A 16,022-nucleotide genomic window follows, 5' to 3' on the forward strand; every position below is an offset into this window, starting at 1 on the left:
ATCATCACTGAAACTCCCATTTGCATATATAGAAATACACTATCTAATCATTTCTTCCCTGCCTTCTTTGAGCCTGTGTTTCCAGCTGAATCTAATATTACTCCTGCCCCCCTCAGTAAGTCAGTCTATTAATTGCTCCAGTAACCTCACTCTGGGTTACCATGATTGCCCCTGCCAAGCACACACTTATCTTCACAGGGATGACTTTTTCCCTTTATCTCCACTTGTCAAACCCTACTGAGGTCGAGCTCCAGGAAAATGCTACTCTTTATATGAAGTTCTAATTAACCAGAAAGAATTAAGTCTTTCCTTTTCTTCCACAGATATGTGTAACCTTTTATTCCAATACTAGAACTGGTATCTTCTTTCTTAAATTAATATATACCACACAAACCTCCTACACAAGCTGTTAAGTTATTAAAAGAGGTCAAGTCCTGGCCACCATTGTGTCCCCCAACATAGGCATAATGTATTTAAGGCATCAGACTTGTCCAAACTGGCCACTGATATATTCTGTTTTACACTAAAACACCATGAACATGTTTATCTGTTACTCTGACATAGTTACCCAGTTGATTCCCTCCTCTATTCCTTTACCCTTGACTACTCTGTTACTCTTTATGGGCAGGAATCATAACTTCAAGTCCTTTAGTCTCCACCCCAGGCACTGATTATGTGAGTTAGAAGACAGCAAGTGTTTAATAAATATCTGTTGAATGAATGAAAGAGTAAAGTATGTGAAGGAGGCAGTGAACGGATGATAAAGACTTAGAAGAGACATGCATTGATCGCCATTGTCCTGGTAAGTACACTCAGAGTATAGGCCACTCCTCATAAATTTTTTCCCACTACACAGTTTTCTCTCTGATCAGAGGGTATGTTATTGGTAAGGAATGGATCCCAGAGTAAATCCTGCCCTCTCTAAGTAATAAAGGGGAAAAGGGGAGAGTCTTTCTATGAATGAACTACTTAGTATTCAATAATGTTACTAATTACAGATATAAGTATGGCAATATAACCTATTTAAAGCAGTAAGGGAACGTCAGGATTATTTACAATTCATCCTTTATTCAGAAGAGGCACCTGAGAATGAAAAAGATCAAGCTACTCACCTAAGTTTCAAAGCAAATTATAGCAGCTTTATATATATACACACACACACACACACACACACACACATATACACACACACACACACTCACTTATTTATTTATTTATTTATTATACCATGACAAAAATCATGGTTTCCTAACTCTCTATCCTGGGCTCTTTCCATTATAAGTACATTTACTTTATGGCATTAGTGATGAAGTAAGCTAATACCACTTAATTTTTATATTTCCTGAATAAGTGATTAAATTTTAGTACGTTATTACTGTACCATACAATTACCAAGAATCTTTACAAGGACCTATTGTTTAAGCTTGTGATTTTATGATACATTTTTCTTGATACAACTGGGCTTAATGTAACATTTTTGCAACAAACTTTCTGATCTGTCCAGCAACGTTTAAAAGGCAGTCAAAGGAAGGTAAAATTTCAAAGTAAATACTCCCTCAATTCTCAAGGCAACAACTTAAAAAAGGAAAACAACATAAGCCACAGAAGGAGCCTCTAAGAGGCCTGTGTTTTGTGGCCCTGGTAGAACTTTGCGCTCTCAGAAATCCCTGGAGGGAGGAAAGCCATCTGTGTCAGTGCCACTGGGCTGAAACAGTCGCTGAGAGTAAGTTGGTGCACTGCTTTGGATGTTGCTCTTTGCTCTTTCCAGCCCCAAGGAGACTTCTTAGCACACTTGAAGCAATAATGGAAGGAAACAATACAAGTTTTGTGCTTGTGGAACAGATTCAGAGGTAAGGACTTGTGTAAAAACATTTTGGTTTCACATTGCTAGAATTTGTTATTATACAGAACAGAGTTGTATTAGTTTTCCAGGGTCGTCATAACAAAGTACCACAGACTGGGTGGCAACAGACAGCAGCACGTGGACTGGGTCTGATGGCAGCAAAGGGTCATGGGAATTTGTGACTTTGGAGTTCTCAGCCTCATATGTGTCTACTCAGACTCAAAGCTATCCACTCAAAGGCTCAGGGAACCAACCCTTCCTGCCCGTGTCCTGACCTTCTCAGAGGAAGGGAGCTGGCAACGGCGACCATGCAGATTGCTAGGTAATTAAAACATGTTAGGTTGGATCTGATGGACCTGTTGTCTTGGCCAAATCCTGGCCCTAAAAACAGCCCTCTTCCAAAATCTCAGCATCCCATTAATCCCAGGACTAGAAGAATTTCCTTCTCCTTTCCCCAAAAGTCATCCATTTTCCTACTTCAAGGATGAGTGGCAATTCTTTTCAGGAAATAACTTCTTGTACTTTGATATACTCTCCACCCAGGAAAATCCATTTTCCTCTGCAAAGTTGGCACAATCCTATGAGAATCCTTTACTGGAGAATAAAAAGCAGAGCTGGCAAAGCTAGGTGACCTGAACACTCCTGGACAAAATCAAGAGGGAAGATGACAGCTACCTATAAAACAACACCTGGCTGTGTGAGAAGTCACCTCAGGCACCCCAAGACGTGGGTGAAAAAGTGTGTATCCAGAAAAATCCATCCTGTTATTAATTTTTGAGAATAACATATACAATGTTCATGCAATGGGACAAAATCATTCTGATTTTCCATCAGAGCTACCCAAATCTGAACCTATTTAAAAATAGATGAGTCAACCCTGCCAGCGAATCCTGGGAGCTCAGGCCATGACAGGATTTGTGCTTGGATTGTTCTTTCCGTGGACTTGATCAAATGGCATTAATGTGATTTGAACTGTGAAATTCCAGCCAGAGCCTAAAAAGTCTTTTTTGCTCAATTCCCCTGCTACCTGAAATCACTGAGTTTAAAATGCCTCCAGTTCTAATCCATTAAAGTTAACAACTTTCAGAGCCATTAGCGATAACAACTTCCTCTGCCACAGTTTCTCAAAGTAACCCCTCCGTGAAGAATTTATGCAAAAAGTGGATCAAGGGAAAACAAATTCAAACCTTGTAGCACACTGACACAGGCGACGACGAGGACACAGGGCGCGGTCAAGGCTTGTGAGCACGCGCATCGTGCTGAGAGGAGCCCTACAGTCTCCCCCATTAGAGGCGTTCCGACCATGCCTTCTCTACTTCAGATGGAAATCTGTGCCTTACAGTGGCAAGCCAGGCTTTACAATGTGAACACTTCTCCTCTCTGGTGTCAACAAACAGCTGTAAGATGGACGGAGGGCCATTTGTTGGGGAGGCTGCAGTCCTCTGCTGTAAACTCAGTTCCTTCAGTGGGACAGCCTCACCTTGACGCCTACTAGCCACAGACTTTCTGGGGTATGGATATTCCGTGGGACCAGCGCTGCTAAAGCTCCTCCTTCAGATATTCTTCAGGGTGGCATGGGATGGGGGTGGGGCTGTCTCTTCCTGGGATTTGCTTGTGGGGCTTAATTTTATTATTTGTATTCCTTTCTATCCTTCAGTGGTCAGAGATCTGTCCTCGGAACATGTACTCTCATCTCCCACCACATCCACTGCTTTCTTACCTTTGACCTAATTTACATCTTTCAACAAGAAACCAAAATCCATAATATTGTGAAATGGATGATCTTCTTTAGGTGCTCCCCCAATCCTGCAAACATTCAACATGTTTTTCTTTATACTGTGTTAGAATATCTTAGCAATTCAACAGGAAAATGGCAGTCATTTTTACAGTAAGGGAGCATATATTGCGGTTCTACTTTAGAAACAGTATAAAGTATTGGACTATAGAAACAGAATGGCTCATGGACTCTGAAGACTGCCCAAGTTCAAATCTGTGACTTAGCAGCTGTGTGACTTTGGACATCTCTGTGCCCCAGTGTCCCTGTCTCTAGAATGTGGTTGGGAATACTACCTACCTCAAACGTAGCAAGTATGCTCTTAGCCTGTCACAAAGTGACAACTTTACTATTTTTTATTATTTAGTACTATTTTATTTTTATTGACTCTTTAAGTTTTAATTAATCCATAGATGCCAAGCCAAATTCTATTCATGTTGACAAAACAAAGAAATGAAAGAATCTTTGCATCTCTCAGCTGGCTTGTAGAGTGGCTATAAGTTTGTTAATTATAGAAGCAGATCAGCTAGTAATTATACTTACAGCCTCTTTCAGATAATCTTAAAGTCACTTTGGAATGGCAGAATCCAGAGAAAATGGAATAGTGGCCAAAAGAGGAGAGTTGAACACCTGAGATATAGGAGGGTTAGTAGGAAAGGAGGCGCCCGATATTTTTGAGAATCTAAATAGAAACTGGAGTAGTAAATAAGGGAACCAGATTTGGGATAGTCTTATTGAATACAAAGCAAGGTATAAATAAGAGGTGAGAAAAGGTGTTTCTCTGGCAGAAATTCAGGTTAGTTAGCTTGCCTGCCAAAGCCATACCTCCCTGAGTTCTAACGTGGTAGCTTTCTGGTGCAAGCACATAGAATAGCACCTATTCGGCATTAGATATGCCATTCTCACCTTTTTCCTACAGATCGCACATGGGCTATGCTCTTTTCACAGCTTTAGAATGTAAGTCATTACATAAGTAATCTCTTTGTGCGTAACATTCATTTTAACATTTTGTTTTGAAATAATTTAGGCTTACTGGAGAGGTGTAATTTTTATAGATCATTCATTCAGCTTCCCCTAATGCTGACACCTTACGTGACTACAGTACAATTACTGAAACCAGGAAATTAATAAGAATGCAATATTTTTAAGTAATCTACAGGACTGACTTGAATTTTGCCAGTTTTCCCACGATCAGTATAGCAAACTGAAGAAAACCTACCATACTTTTGTTTGTTTGTTTTGGTGGCAGGGAGAGGGATAGTGAGTCCTCTGATTTTGTGGTTCCGTTTTGTCTTTCAGGACCCTGACTCTTCTTTACCCAATTTTTAAAAAGGGGCTTCCTCCTTCCTGCTTTTGTCTCCTCTAGAACTAAGTGTTTTGAAGATACTCTTTCAAACTATGTGTCCTTTTATTTTTAAATTTTTTTTGGCTGTGCTGCACAGCTTAGGGGATCTTACAGTTCCCTGACCAGGGATCGAACTCATGCCCCCTGCAATGGAAGCACAGAGTTCTACCCATTGGACCACCAGGGAATTCCCAAACCATGTGTACTTTTAAACACCTTCCCTTTGACTATATTTTATTTCACTTGGTCACTTGGTTTTGTATGTTCAGACTTGGGGCAGATTTAGCATTTCTGGCAGTGGTTTTAGATCACTCCTTGCCCTGTCAATATCTTCCTTCTTCTCTCTTCCATGCAGTTTTTCTCCATTTGTCTTTCTTCACAGCAAAGCCTGGCAATGAGGTGGGGATGGCAGTGCGCAAGAGAGAGCAAATGCTAGGATTAAGGAATTTTTCTTTTTTTATGTACAGTTATTTAAAGACTGAGCATTCTGTCTTAAGTTATGCTGAGGGCCTGATTGCGTGTAAATTTTTCCCTTCCTGTTGTCCTGTATTGTTTTCCAGTTACTCTGAAGTTCTCAGTAATTTTTTTTGATCATAAAAACACAGATGGTAACTGGAAAGTATCCTGAGCAGTCTTGTGGTCTAGGCTCCTATCTTCAGGCAAAGTTTTCCCTCATCAAGTGCTATAGGATGTGGACTTAATGAAAGAAGAGTCCCATTAAAAGTAAGGCTTACATAAACTCCTATCACCTTCTCAAAAATTCCATACCACATGGAATCTTATTATTTTATCATGTAGATTCTAGTAATTTCAGGACTATATTAAAAAATGCAAGCCAACATAATACATAGTATGTCATAGTTAAGAGTTAATTGCTAATGAAAATGCAAGGAATAACTTTGTTTTTATTAAAGTATAGGGAAAGGAAGAGAATGTTATTCATTGTTAGAATTGAAAAGACATAATAATTTTAATAAATGAAATTTTCTTTTGAAGTCTTCATTACTTACTAGATACATACATTTTCATTTGAGTATTTCTTAACATAGAGGATACCTAGTGTTATGGACTGAATGTGTCTCTTCAAAATGCATATATTGTAATCCTAACCCACAACGTGATGGTACTAGGAGGTGGGGCCTTTGGGAGTTGATTAGGTCATGAGGCTGGAACCTTCATGAATGGGATTAATCCCCTTATAAAAAAGACTCCAGAGAGCTCTCTTTCCCCTTCCTCCATGAGAGGATATAAGGAGAAGTGGGCAGTCTGCAACCCAGATGAAGGCCTGACCAGAAACAAAACATGCTGGCACGCTGATCTCAGATTTCCAGCCTCCAGGAGTGTGAGAAATAAAAGTTCTGTTGTTTATAAGCCACCCAGGCTATTGTAATTGGTTATAGCAGTCTGACCTAAGACACGTAGTTTGTTGCAAATGGTAATTGGAGCTAAAGGTCAAAGTTCTAAGGTCTTTGTTCATATACATCACATACCTACAATTTTTCTGTCGTATTATTTTTAGTGTTATCCATAGCGACCAACAAGAGTTATGACCTCACCTTTTTTGCTGATAGTTCAAATAAGTGTGTTAGGAAAACTCTTTCATGAGTGGATCGTGTACATCCCTCAACTGTGGATGAGTGTGATCATCAGCTCAACTGGTGGTATGGCTGATCTGTCCTTTGGCACCATTAATTTTCAAATCATCTCTATTGCACCATGAATATGATGAAAGCCGAAAAGCTTGAAGCCAGACTGCACATGACTTTAGGGCCATAAACATGTCACGTTAAAGACTCTACAGTCTGTCAAGCATTCTGATGGCAGCAAAGATCTTAATATTCTCATTGCCAACTATTTAACATGAAATAGGATGAAAAGGATCACAAGATCTTACACTAAGTCCATTATTAAAATCTTGATCTTAACCACTTTGGAGATTTCTTTTTTGTTCCTAATGTTACTAACTTTGTCTTTTCAAATAAAAGCTTCTCCCATTTATGTTCTCCATAGGACTTTTCCTCCAACTCTCTCCTTTTAAACCACTGGAAAGAGGTTCTCAATACATCCCTACTCCTCTTTCAACTTACAGCAATATTTAAAGCAGCACATTTCTTTTAGTTCTTTAAACTGAAAGTGAAATTATATCAATTGTTGGCCTATGAACCATTCCCTTGTGTACTTAGAGAGTTTTGATGTAAGAAGGAATTGAAAAGTTCAGAATTTCAAAAGTTCTCCTTGTGAATTAGTGTCTATCTTCCAGATCCTTGATTTTCAGTGTTCCATACACTAACTTTTTTGGTGGTTTGTTTTAGATTACTCATCACTGTGGTCCCCTTCTTAGTCTTGTCTCAAACTCACATTTTCTGTCTTATTTTTTTGATCTTATGCCCTATTGCCTCTTTAACTTATTTCTTGTTATTGGTTATGCCAGAATCTGTACTCTTGTTCTGAGATTAAGTATAAGCTAAGAGTACTGTATGGTTTAGAAAACTATATCAACTCTGCATTTGTTTATTCATTCATTAACACAACTTTATTAATCAAATGATGTAGCATGCACTCTGACAGAAACTGAGGATGCAGTCATAATTGCTACTTTAAAGAAAATCAATCTAGCGGAGTAGAGAAAAAAATATTAGAATACTACAGAGAGCGGTACCATTGAGGTGTGGACGAGGTAGTATGTACTGGCAGAGAAGGCACAGCAAAAAAAGATAAATAAATAACCTAAATTAGCCAGGTGTGGAGTCAGGTGAGCAATCAGAAAGCTTACAAGGGAGATGGCTTTTGAATTGAGCCATGAAAAATTAGCAGGAGTTCAATAACAAGGTCCTTTATCCCTCTTTACTTTCAGCAAAGATCTCTCATTTTAAAACATTATTTTTTTTATCCTTTATATTTTTCTTCTGTTACCACCCTATTTCCCTTTTTCTCATCGCGACTCACTTTCTTGGGAAAATAGTTTATATCTGCTCTTTCTATTTTCTTAACAACCACTCATCCATCACAGTTATCCAGACTGCACAAATAACTATCTGTCAATTCTCATAGATGACATCCTAATTGCCAAATTCAATAGCAACATTTCTCTCCCCTTTCATTTGACCTTTCTGTATCATCTGGCACAGGTTATCACTTCCTTTCTTGAAACTGTCATCTGTTAACTTCCTTGCTATCATTTTCTCTAATTTTCCCCATTTCTGGAGGATCATGTGAAAAGTTTTCTTTAGGTAATTTCTCTTCCTCCTCATACTACTAAAGCTAGCTAAACCTTAGCTTTAGAATACAGAACTAGGGTTTCCTTGATTAGTTAATTTGATACTTTAATAGCAGCTAAGAATATGATACAAATCTGTAGACCTGAGGACTGGACCTGTTTCTCTGGTCTAGAGAGCCAGTCTGCAGAGGCATCATCATTCTGACATCAGTTTATCCATATGTATTGTCTGTAAGGGATCTACTCTATGTAAGAGTCTAAGAATAAAGAAAACGTGTACATTACTAGTTAACAGATTATATGTCAATATCAATTAGGGGTTATATTTGCTTTTCTTCTTTTTCCATTAATATTCTTGGCTGCCTAACTGGTTTGGCAAAGATAATTTTATTTTGGCTTATATATCTATCAGTATATTTGCATTTATTAAATGCATTGGCTCTATGGTTCTTTTCTATTTGCAATATTTCCAGCAGTAACTGCAAACTCAATTCCTGTACAATGTTCAATCATGTATTATTCACTTCTTCTGCGTCATTAAGAATGATGGATTGGAACAGGATGATGATTCATCCTAATAGTACCTCATTAGACACTCTTCCCAAATATTAGTGAGCCACTTATTCAATCCCCATACCCAGCATCCTCTCACCTACATTTCATCAATAACTACTTTAACCAGACTGTCATGATTTCCCAATTTCCCAGATTTCTTTTCTTCACTTTTCTCTTTAAAAAACAGCCACATATAACCCATTGTCAAAGGCTCATTGATTTTTATGTCCCTGCCTATTTGTCAGCAGGCCTTTATTTTCTCTGCCTTCTTTTTTTCTTTCAATATTTAAAAACTCTACTCACTAACTCAGTCTGTGTGTTTCCCTCTGCCGGTCTTCCTCACTGGAAGTTTCCTTTCCCAGACTCTGTTTCTCATTTTTTAACAGACTTTTGTTTGTTCATATATCTAATAAATTCTGTGGCAGACATTAATCTGTTGGAAGGTAAGGAAAGTATATTTTGTGTGCTTTTAAAGTGAGTGCTTTATAAATTATGCCTTTTTGAGGTGATAATTACAAACATCTTTCATGAAATTATTCCCCTATGTTGTTCAGCCTTTGGCAGCTCTTATTTTCAGAAATATTTGCAAACTACTGTGATGTGGAAGGGGTTGGAAGAGCTGAGAATCTTCAGCTGTGGGAGCCCCATTTTTAGAACTTTGCTTTTTCTTTTCATTTTGCTGTTGTAAGAAAGAGTGTAGCCATTGGTAGTCACATACCTAAGTGCTGCAGAAAATGTTTGCCACAAAACCAACTCCAACTGCTGATTTCAAATACTATACAATTTTCATTTTTGTCTATTGAAGTATTTAAAATGCTAATATCTTTTATGTTTCATGTGCTTAGAAATTTTTTAAGTGAAGGGCACTACTGCACACATTAAATAATACAATATTTACAGGGAATACCCTGAAAGGATGTTGTAGAAATATGTGGATTCTTCAATAAATTATTGCATGCCTCTAACCTTGTATAAGAAAAAGTTAATGAAGCTCTTCTTACAATATAAAGATATGAAGAGAGGAACCGAATCATATAGCTCTATAAAGATTATCCTCAGAAATTTGACTTTCAATTAAATGACAGCATAAATACATTTTATTTGCATCTACTAAGTCAGAGACATTTTTCAATTTATCTTTTTTCCTATACTCCTAAACATTGCATAGGCCTTATTTATTATAAATACTATAGTTCCGGTTTCTGTTTTAAAATTCTGAAAATAATTGTGAGCTAATGTTATTAACTCCTGTCTCTTTTTTTCCTCTTTGAGTATTCTCTATATGGTTCCCAGTATTTGCTGATTATACTTATTTTGTTACTCTTCAGTGGTGTTGGAGACCTTCCCATATTATAGTCTCATTAAGGAAAGTTTTCCTAAGAAGGAAATACAAGTATATACATAGAAATTTGGAAAATTAAGTCAAGTCCAGCCTTAATAAAATTATTCCCACATACTTTATCTCTACTATCTCAATTTTGAATTTTCATATACTGTTTTTTTTCATTTTGGGAATAGATTTTTTTCTGGAATTATCATTCCATTCTTTTGATTCTTATCACCTTCAAAACTTAACAAGGGAGTAACTGATACTGGAATTTCTATCCCACAGTAAGTTGAAAATTGAAGGAAATATATTAAATAATTGTTTTCAGATATTGAACGACAGGCAGAACAGGACTGTGGCTCTGAGAGGAGGTACCAAACCAAGTGAGTCCTCTGATGGCCCTGGCTTTTGGTCTGAATCTGCTTTCTGGACTCTAGCACAGGGAGGGGTACTCAAGTAGATCACAGAAATGATGCTGATTTGAAGAGATAGAGATCAGACACTGGGGCACAGTGACATAAGAAATGGAGCTTAACAAATATTTTTTGGGGATCATCTGGAGTCTTTGCTGAATACTAAGCTGTGCAAACAATGGTTCTAGAAGAACCTATGCAACTTGGCTCTATTCTAGACGCATGCTAGTTCTAGGAAAACTGGCATGGAACAATCATTAGGAAACTTAATATAAATCATTTCCAGATCTCAAAAGGGCTTAATGACATCCATGTGCCAATAAATCTATAATGGAGAGACCTTGTTAAACACTGGCATTAAGTAGAGAGACAAGAAGGGTCACACTTCAGTGGCAGGGATCAACCAGCCCTGGAATAAAGACTACTGTAGACAAGCTCTGGCAAAGTCTAAAATAAATAAGCCTATCAATAAGTAAACTCAACTGCCTGATAAAAGACAATTCTATTCCACCTTTTTAAAGGAAGAATACAAAACCCATACTCTTGATTATGTAATTATTATGGTGTCCAACATCCTATAAAATATTATATACACACAGAAACAATTAAATCTTAGAATAATTTAAGGAAAAATTATGCTTCAGAAATGACAAAGTGATGGAATTAGCAAAGACTAAACTTTAGAATGGTACAAAAGATCAATGAACAGGAAGGCACTGAAAAAGAAATTATTCACAATGAACTATCCAACTGAGAGAAAAAAAGGTTGAAATATCTAAACAGAAGCTTTGAGACATGTGTGATACTATCGAGGCAGATAGAATTGTAGTTCCAGAAAGCAGGGGGTGCAGAAACAAAATTGAGTAAATAAGGGTCAATTTTTTCAAAATCTGATGAAAAACTTTAACTTAGAGATCTAAGATATTCAGTCAATCATATGCAGAATGTCAATGTTACACTGTAAGAAGAAAAAGTAGTTTGGAATGTATACTGCTTTAGCCATTCTTGGAAAATATCATCTGCAAACACAAGGTAAATGTACAAAAATCAACTGTATTTCTATATACTGGCAGTGAAAATTTGGACACTGAATGATTAAAAAATACCATATACACTAGCTTAAAATAACATGAAAAGGCAAGATATAAGTTAAAACTACAGGTGCAAGACCTGTACAGTAAAACTACACAATGTTGTTGAGATAAATAAAAGAGGACCTAAGTAAATGGAAAGATATACCATGTTGTTAAGATGTTAGTTTCCTCCAAAAAGATGAGCTGACTCATGGCAATTCCATTCAAAATACCAGTAGGCTTTTAAAATTGTAATTAATTAATTAATTAATTTTGTGTGTGTGGAGGAAGGGAGTAGAAAACGAGCAGCTGATTCTAAAAGTTATATAGTCAAAAATGGGTCACAGAAACAAAAGTTGTCCACTGTAAGAACTGATGGGGGAAAGGTCAGATTACCATAGGTATATTAATATATTTTATATTTCTAGAAGCCTGCAGAAACAATGGTAATAACTAACCTTCTAAATACCTGCAGATAATTAAAAAATATCCATTTACTACTGGACTACATCCATAACTCCCTTTGTATATTTTTAAGTATAAGCCAGAAATATGATATGTAAGTGGGAATATAAACCCTGAATATTCCTAACTTTCCCATTTTAAATAGTATATATGGTGCTATATATAAAGCTATTTACCTTATGCCTAACAAATGTGAAATTAATATTTCTATTTTAATAAAAATCATTTGTATCTAGGCAAATCATTCTCTTGGTTCCTATAAAAACTAAAATCTCAGGACCAAATATTATTTAAAAAGAACCCTAAGCTAAGATACCACCAATTAACACTTGGATATTGTTCTAGAAGTGTCTTTTGCTGGCTTACTTTTGATTCACCTGAGAGACTTGGATTTGCAGTGTTAGATGCTTGAAGGAGACAGAAACGTAAATATTCATCTACAAAAGTAACAAGATAGTGACCAGAAATTTTTCTAAAATGTTTCCAGTAAATTATGGATATGCGATGAAAAATAATACATAGACACCACTTCACAGCTTCAAAACCAATAGACTAGAAATATGAGTCCCCAGATACCACCTGCCCACCTACCCTCGGCCAGTAAAATTGTTTTATTTATACTTGAATTTACAAAACCATTCTGGGTTTCTGTGATTCTCTCCTTTATTTGACCTGTATGATTTAATATTTTTCCCAGTAGAAAAATATTTCCTTTGATTGGAATTTATTTCCTTTCATTGGAAACAAAATGAATTAATCATTTTGGATGACCTGCTATAAAATTCTGTATTTATTTCTGATTACAAGGAATAGAGAAAATATCATAGCTTCAAGTCTATATTTCTTTGAACTGGTAATTAATAATTAGCCAGTCCCTGAATTAGCTCAGAAATATTTTTCACTGTTATAATGTACTATACCATTTAGTATACTTAGACATATTTTAAGAGTACATCAACCTTTAAAATTATGCATATTATTTTACTGCACGTACAAAACTGGCCTTGTTTCTTAGATATTAGCTTTTGAGTTATCAGATTTGTGGGTTTAATTGTAACTCCAATTATTCATAATTATACAAATTCCTATTGAATTTATTAAGAGGTTTTACTGAATGTTTATAATTGAAGAAACAAAACTTCTTTGAAAATTATCTTCTTTTAAGTTAGTGCTTTCAAAAACCGTTCATCAGCATATTATAAATGACACCAGAAAATGGAGACTGCAAATAAGAACAATAATTTGTTTTCCCTTGGATATTTTATGTTGTGATGAAATAGAATAAGCACTCCACCAAATTACATTATAGGAATCAAACAGGGTCTATTAGATGCTAGTCTACACTTTGCGAAATTATTTTGCTAATATTGTTAAATTTACTACCAATTGTTTTAAGAACTAAGAAAAAGCATAATAGCTGAGAAGGAAATGTTATAGGTTGATTTTTAGAAGAGAGGGTGTGTGGATATGGGGGGCCCTTCTAAACATTCATTCATTAGTGGCTATTAAGCATCTGCAAAGCATCAGTGGTTCTATAAAGAGCTTATGTAGATAAGCATCCTTCCCACGAAAACCTTATAAAGTGTATGTTAGTTATTGTCATTTTTACATAAGAAATAATTTCAAATAAAGAGAAATTAAATTATTTGTACAGGATTGCATAAAGAGTAAATGTCAGGAACAGAATTTGACACTGGACTTGTTTGCCATGTCAAACTGAGCTCAAAATCCTAAGTTATACTGTTCGGGCACATCAAATTTTATCCCAAGTTTTCCTCTCTTAATAGTGCTGAATAAAATTTTACCAGATTCAATTTGACCTAGTAACTCTAAGAGGAGTCAGGTCAGACAATCATCAACTATTAGTAACATATATAGAGGGTATACATGTTATAAACATTGCATTTTAAAATTCATTTAATAAATATTTGCTGAATATCTGCTATGTACCAGACATATATGAAAGATAATAAATATTTTAAAGTATTTATAATTAGTATATGAATATTTTAATTACTTATAATTTTCAAAAAGTTAAAATGATGTAAAATATTTTAGAATCCTTTCTCTTTCCTTGTCTCTTAAAGCCACTCTCCACACTGGAGGAAACCAGTCATAAAAATTTGGTGTACATTATTCCAACCTCTTTCTGTGGTTTGACTATCACACAAACAATATCTGCATTCACTTACATTTACACTGAATTTTATAGACATACACACACATATGAATATATAAATGAAATCATTAAATAAAATCATTTTATTTTCTTTGATTTTCTGAGAATTGCTTTTTTTTCCTACTTAAAATATGCCCTTCTGTATTTCCATGTCAGTACATAGAGTCTATCATTATTTTAAACTTACTATTTTTAATGGCTTCATTATAACCTTCTATGTGAGTATATCAGAAGGTTTCCAATTTTTCACTATTAGGTATGGTCCTGAAATGTACATGCTCATAACCTGATTTCTGGGGTTTGACCAATGTGACTGGCAGGACACACAAACACCTCTGGAAGAAGGCTCTCAGAAAACACTACAAATTTCCCACAGATGAAGTCTGAGTACTGCAAGTCCACACAAGAACGAAGCTAGTTCTAAAAACATCATTCACCAAAATGCAGCTAGCCGTGAGTACCGCTTTCTCTCTTTTTTTTAAATTTACCCAGTAAACTTGACCTGACCCATCATCTAACGTAAGTTAGTTTCTGCATCATGGCTCCTCTGCATTTTACATGTGATTTTAATGTACTGATCACAATACTTGTTCTTCTTTTTTAGACAACTCTTTTCTGTTCCTTCTCCTAAACTACTGCATAGGTAAGGGCCAGCCCTTTGTCTTACTTACCTTAGTTTCCCAAACACTTAGAATGGTGCCTGGGCATAGTGGTTCTTACAAAAGGTTGTTGAATGAATGTATATTACATACAATACATCAATTTTTAAAATTATTTTTGTGAAAAGGAATGTAGTACAACTTTAATGTCATGCAAAGCCATAATAATTTGGTTCATCAACATTTGAGCTATCCTATCACACATTTAGAAATTTGGTAACAACCTGAATCAAATTTATTGCTTTCCTCTTCCCAAGAATAAATATATTGCTTATTCTCATGAAACAAATATTGCTTATTCTTGTGTATTATGAATGGAAAGGAGACATTTTGTAGTTTTCCAACGCTAGTGCATTGATATTTAGATATCTTTGATCTACTGAACGTCTGGCATACTGCATTCAAGCTTCAGCTCCACTTTCTAAGCTGCCACCTTAGCCACCCTGAGCCTCAGTTTTCTCCTCTTGAAAATGAATATAACTGTGCTTACCTAGTATGAATAATCTGTGTTTTATATGAAATATAACTGAGTTGTGTGTCATGTACCACAGTTTCTGACAAAGAATGCATTATTATTATTAATAATGTTATTAATTAAAAACTGTACAGCATTATGGACAATAGCAATAGGTTAGTAAAATTAATAATAATAATACATATTAAGCATTTAGTACATACCAGGAGGTGTTCTAAGTTCTTTGCACATGTTAACTCATTCTCCCTTTATTATAACACTTTAAGGTGAGCACTATTATGCCCCTATTGTATAGATGAAAGAACTAGGTCTCAGAGAAGTAAGTAAGTTGACCAAGATTATACAGTAAGTACAAAAACCACACTTCAAATTCAGGAATCAGATGCTGGAGATGATACAGAAATAAGGATTGTCATCGCTATGTGAATATTTCCAACTATTGCCCTTCAAGTTTAAAGGTTATTCAGTTAGAATGATTCTGTTACCTACTCTTTATCAGGAAAAAATTAAAAAACACTAAAGAGAGTCCCTAAACTTTATCTCAACATATCTACAAAGTACATGCACAATGATTTCCATATTCTCCTTCTAGGAAGGGCTTGATTTTAATGTGCTGTGTGTGCTGTTGCCAGTTTGCAGCTGAAAATCCCTCCACAGGCAGCCTCAGCTGCAGAGAGCATCCTCACCAAGGTTCCAC

The sequence above is a fragment of the Tursiops truncatus genome, chromosome 13, assembly GCF_011762595.2.
Source record: "Tursiops truncatus isolate mTurTru1 chromosome 13, mTurTru1.mat.Y, whole genome shotgun sequence".
Classification (NCBI taxonomy): Eukaryota; Metazoa; Chordata; class Mammalia; order Artiodactyla; family Delphinidae; genus Tursiops; species Tursiops truncatus.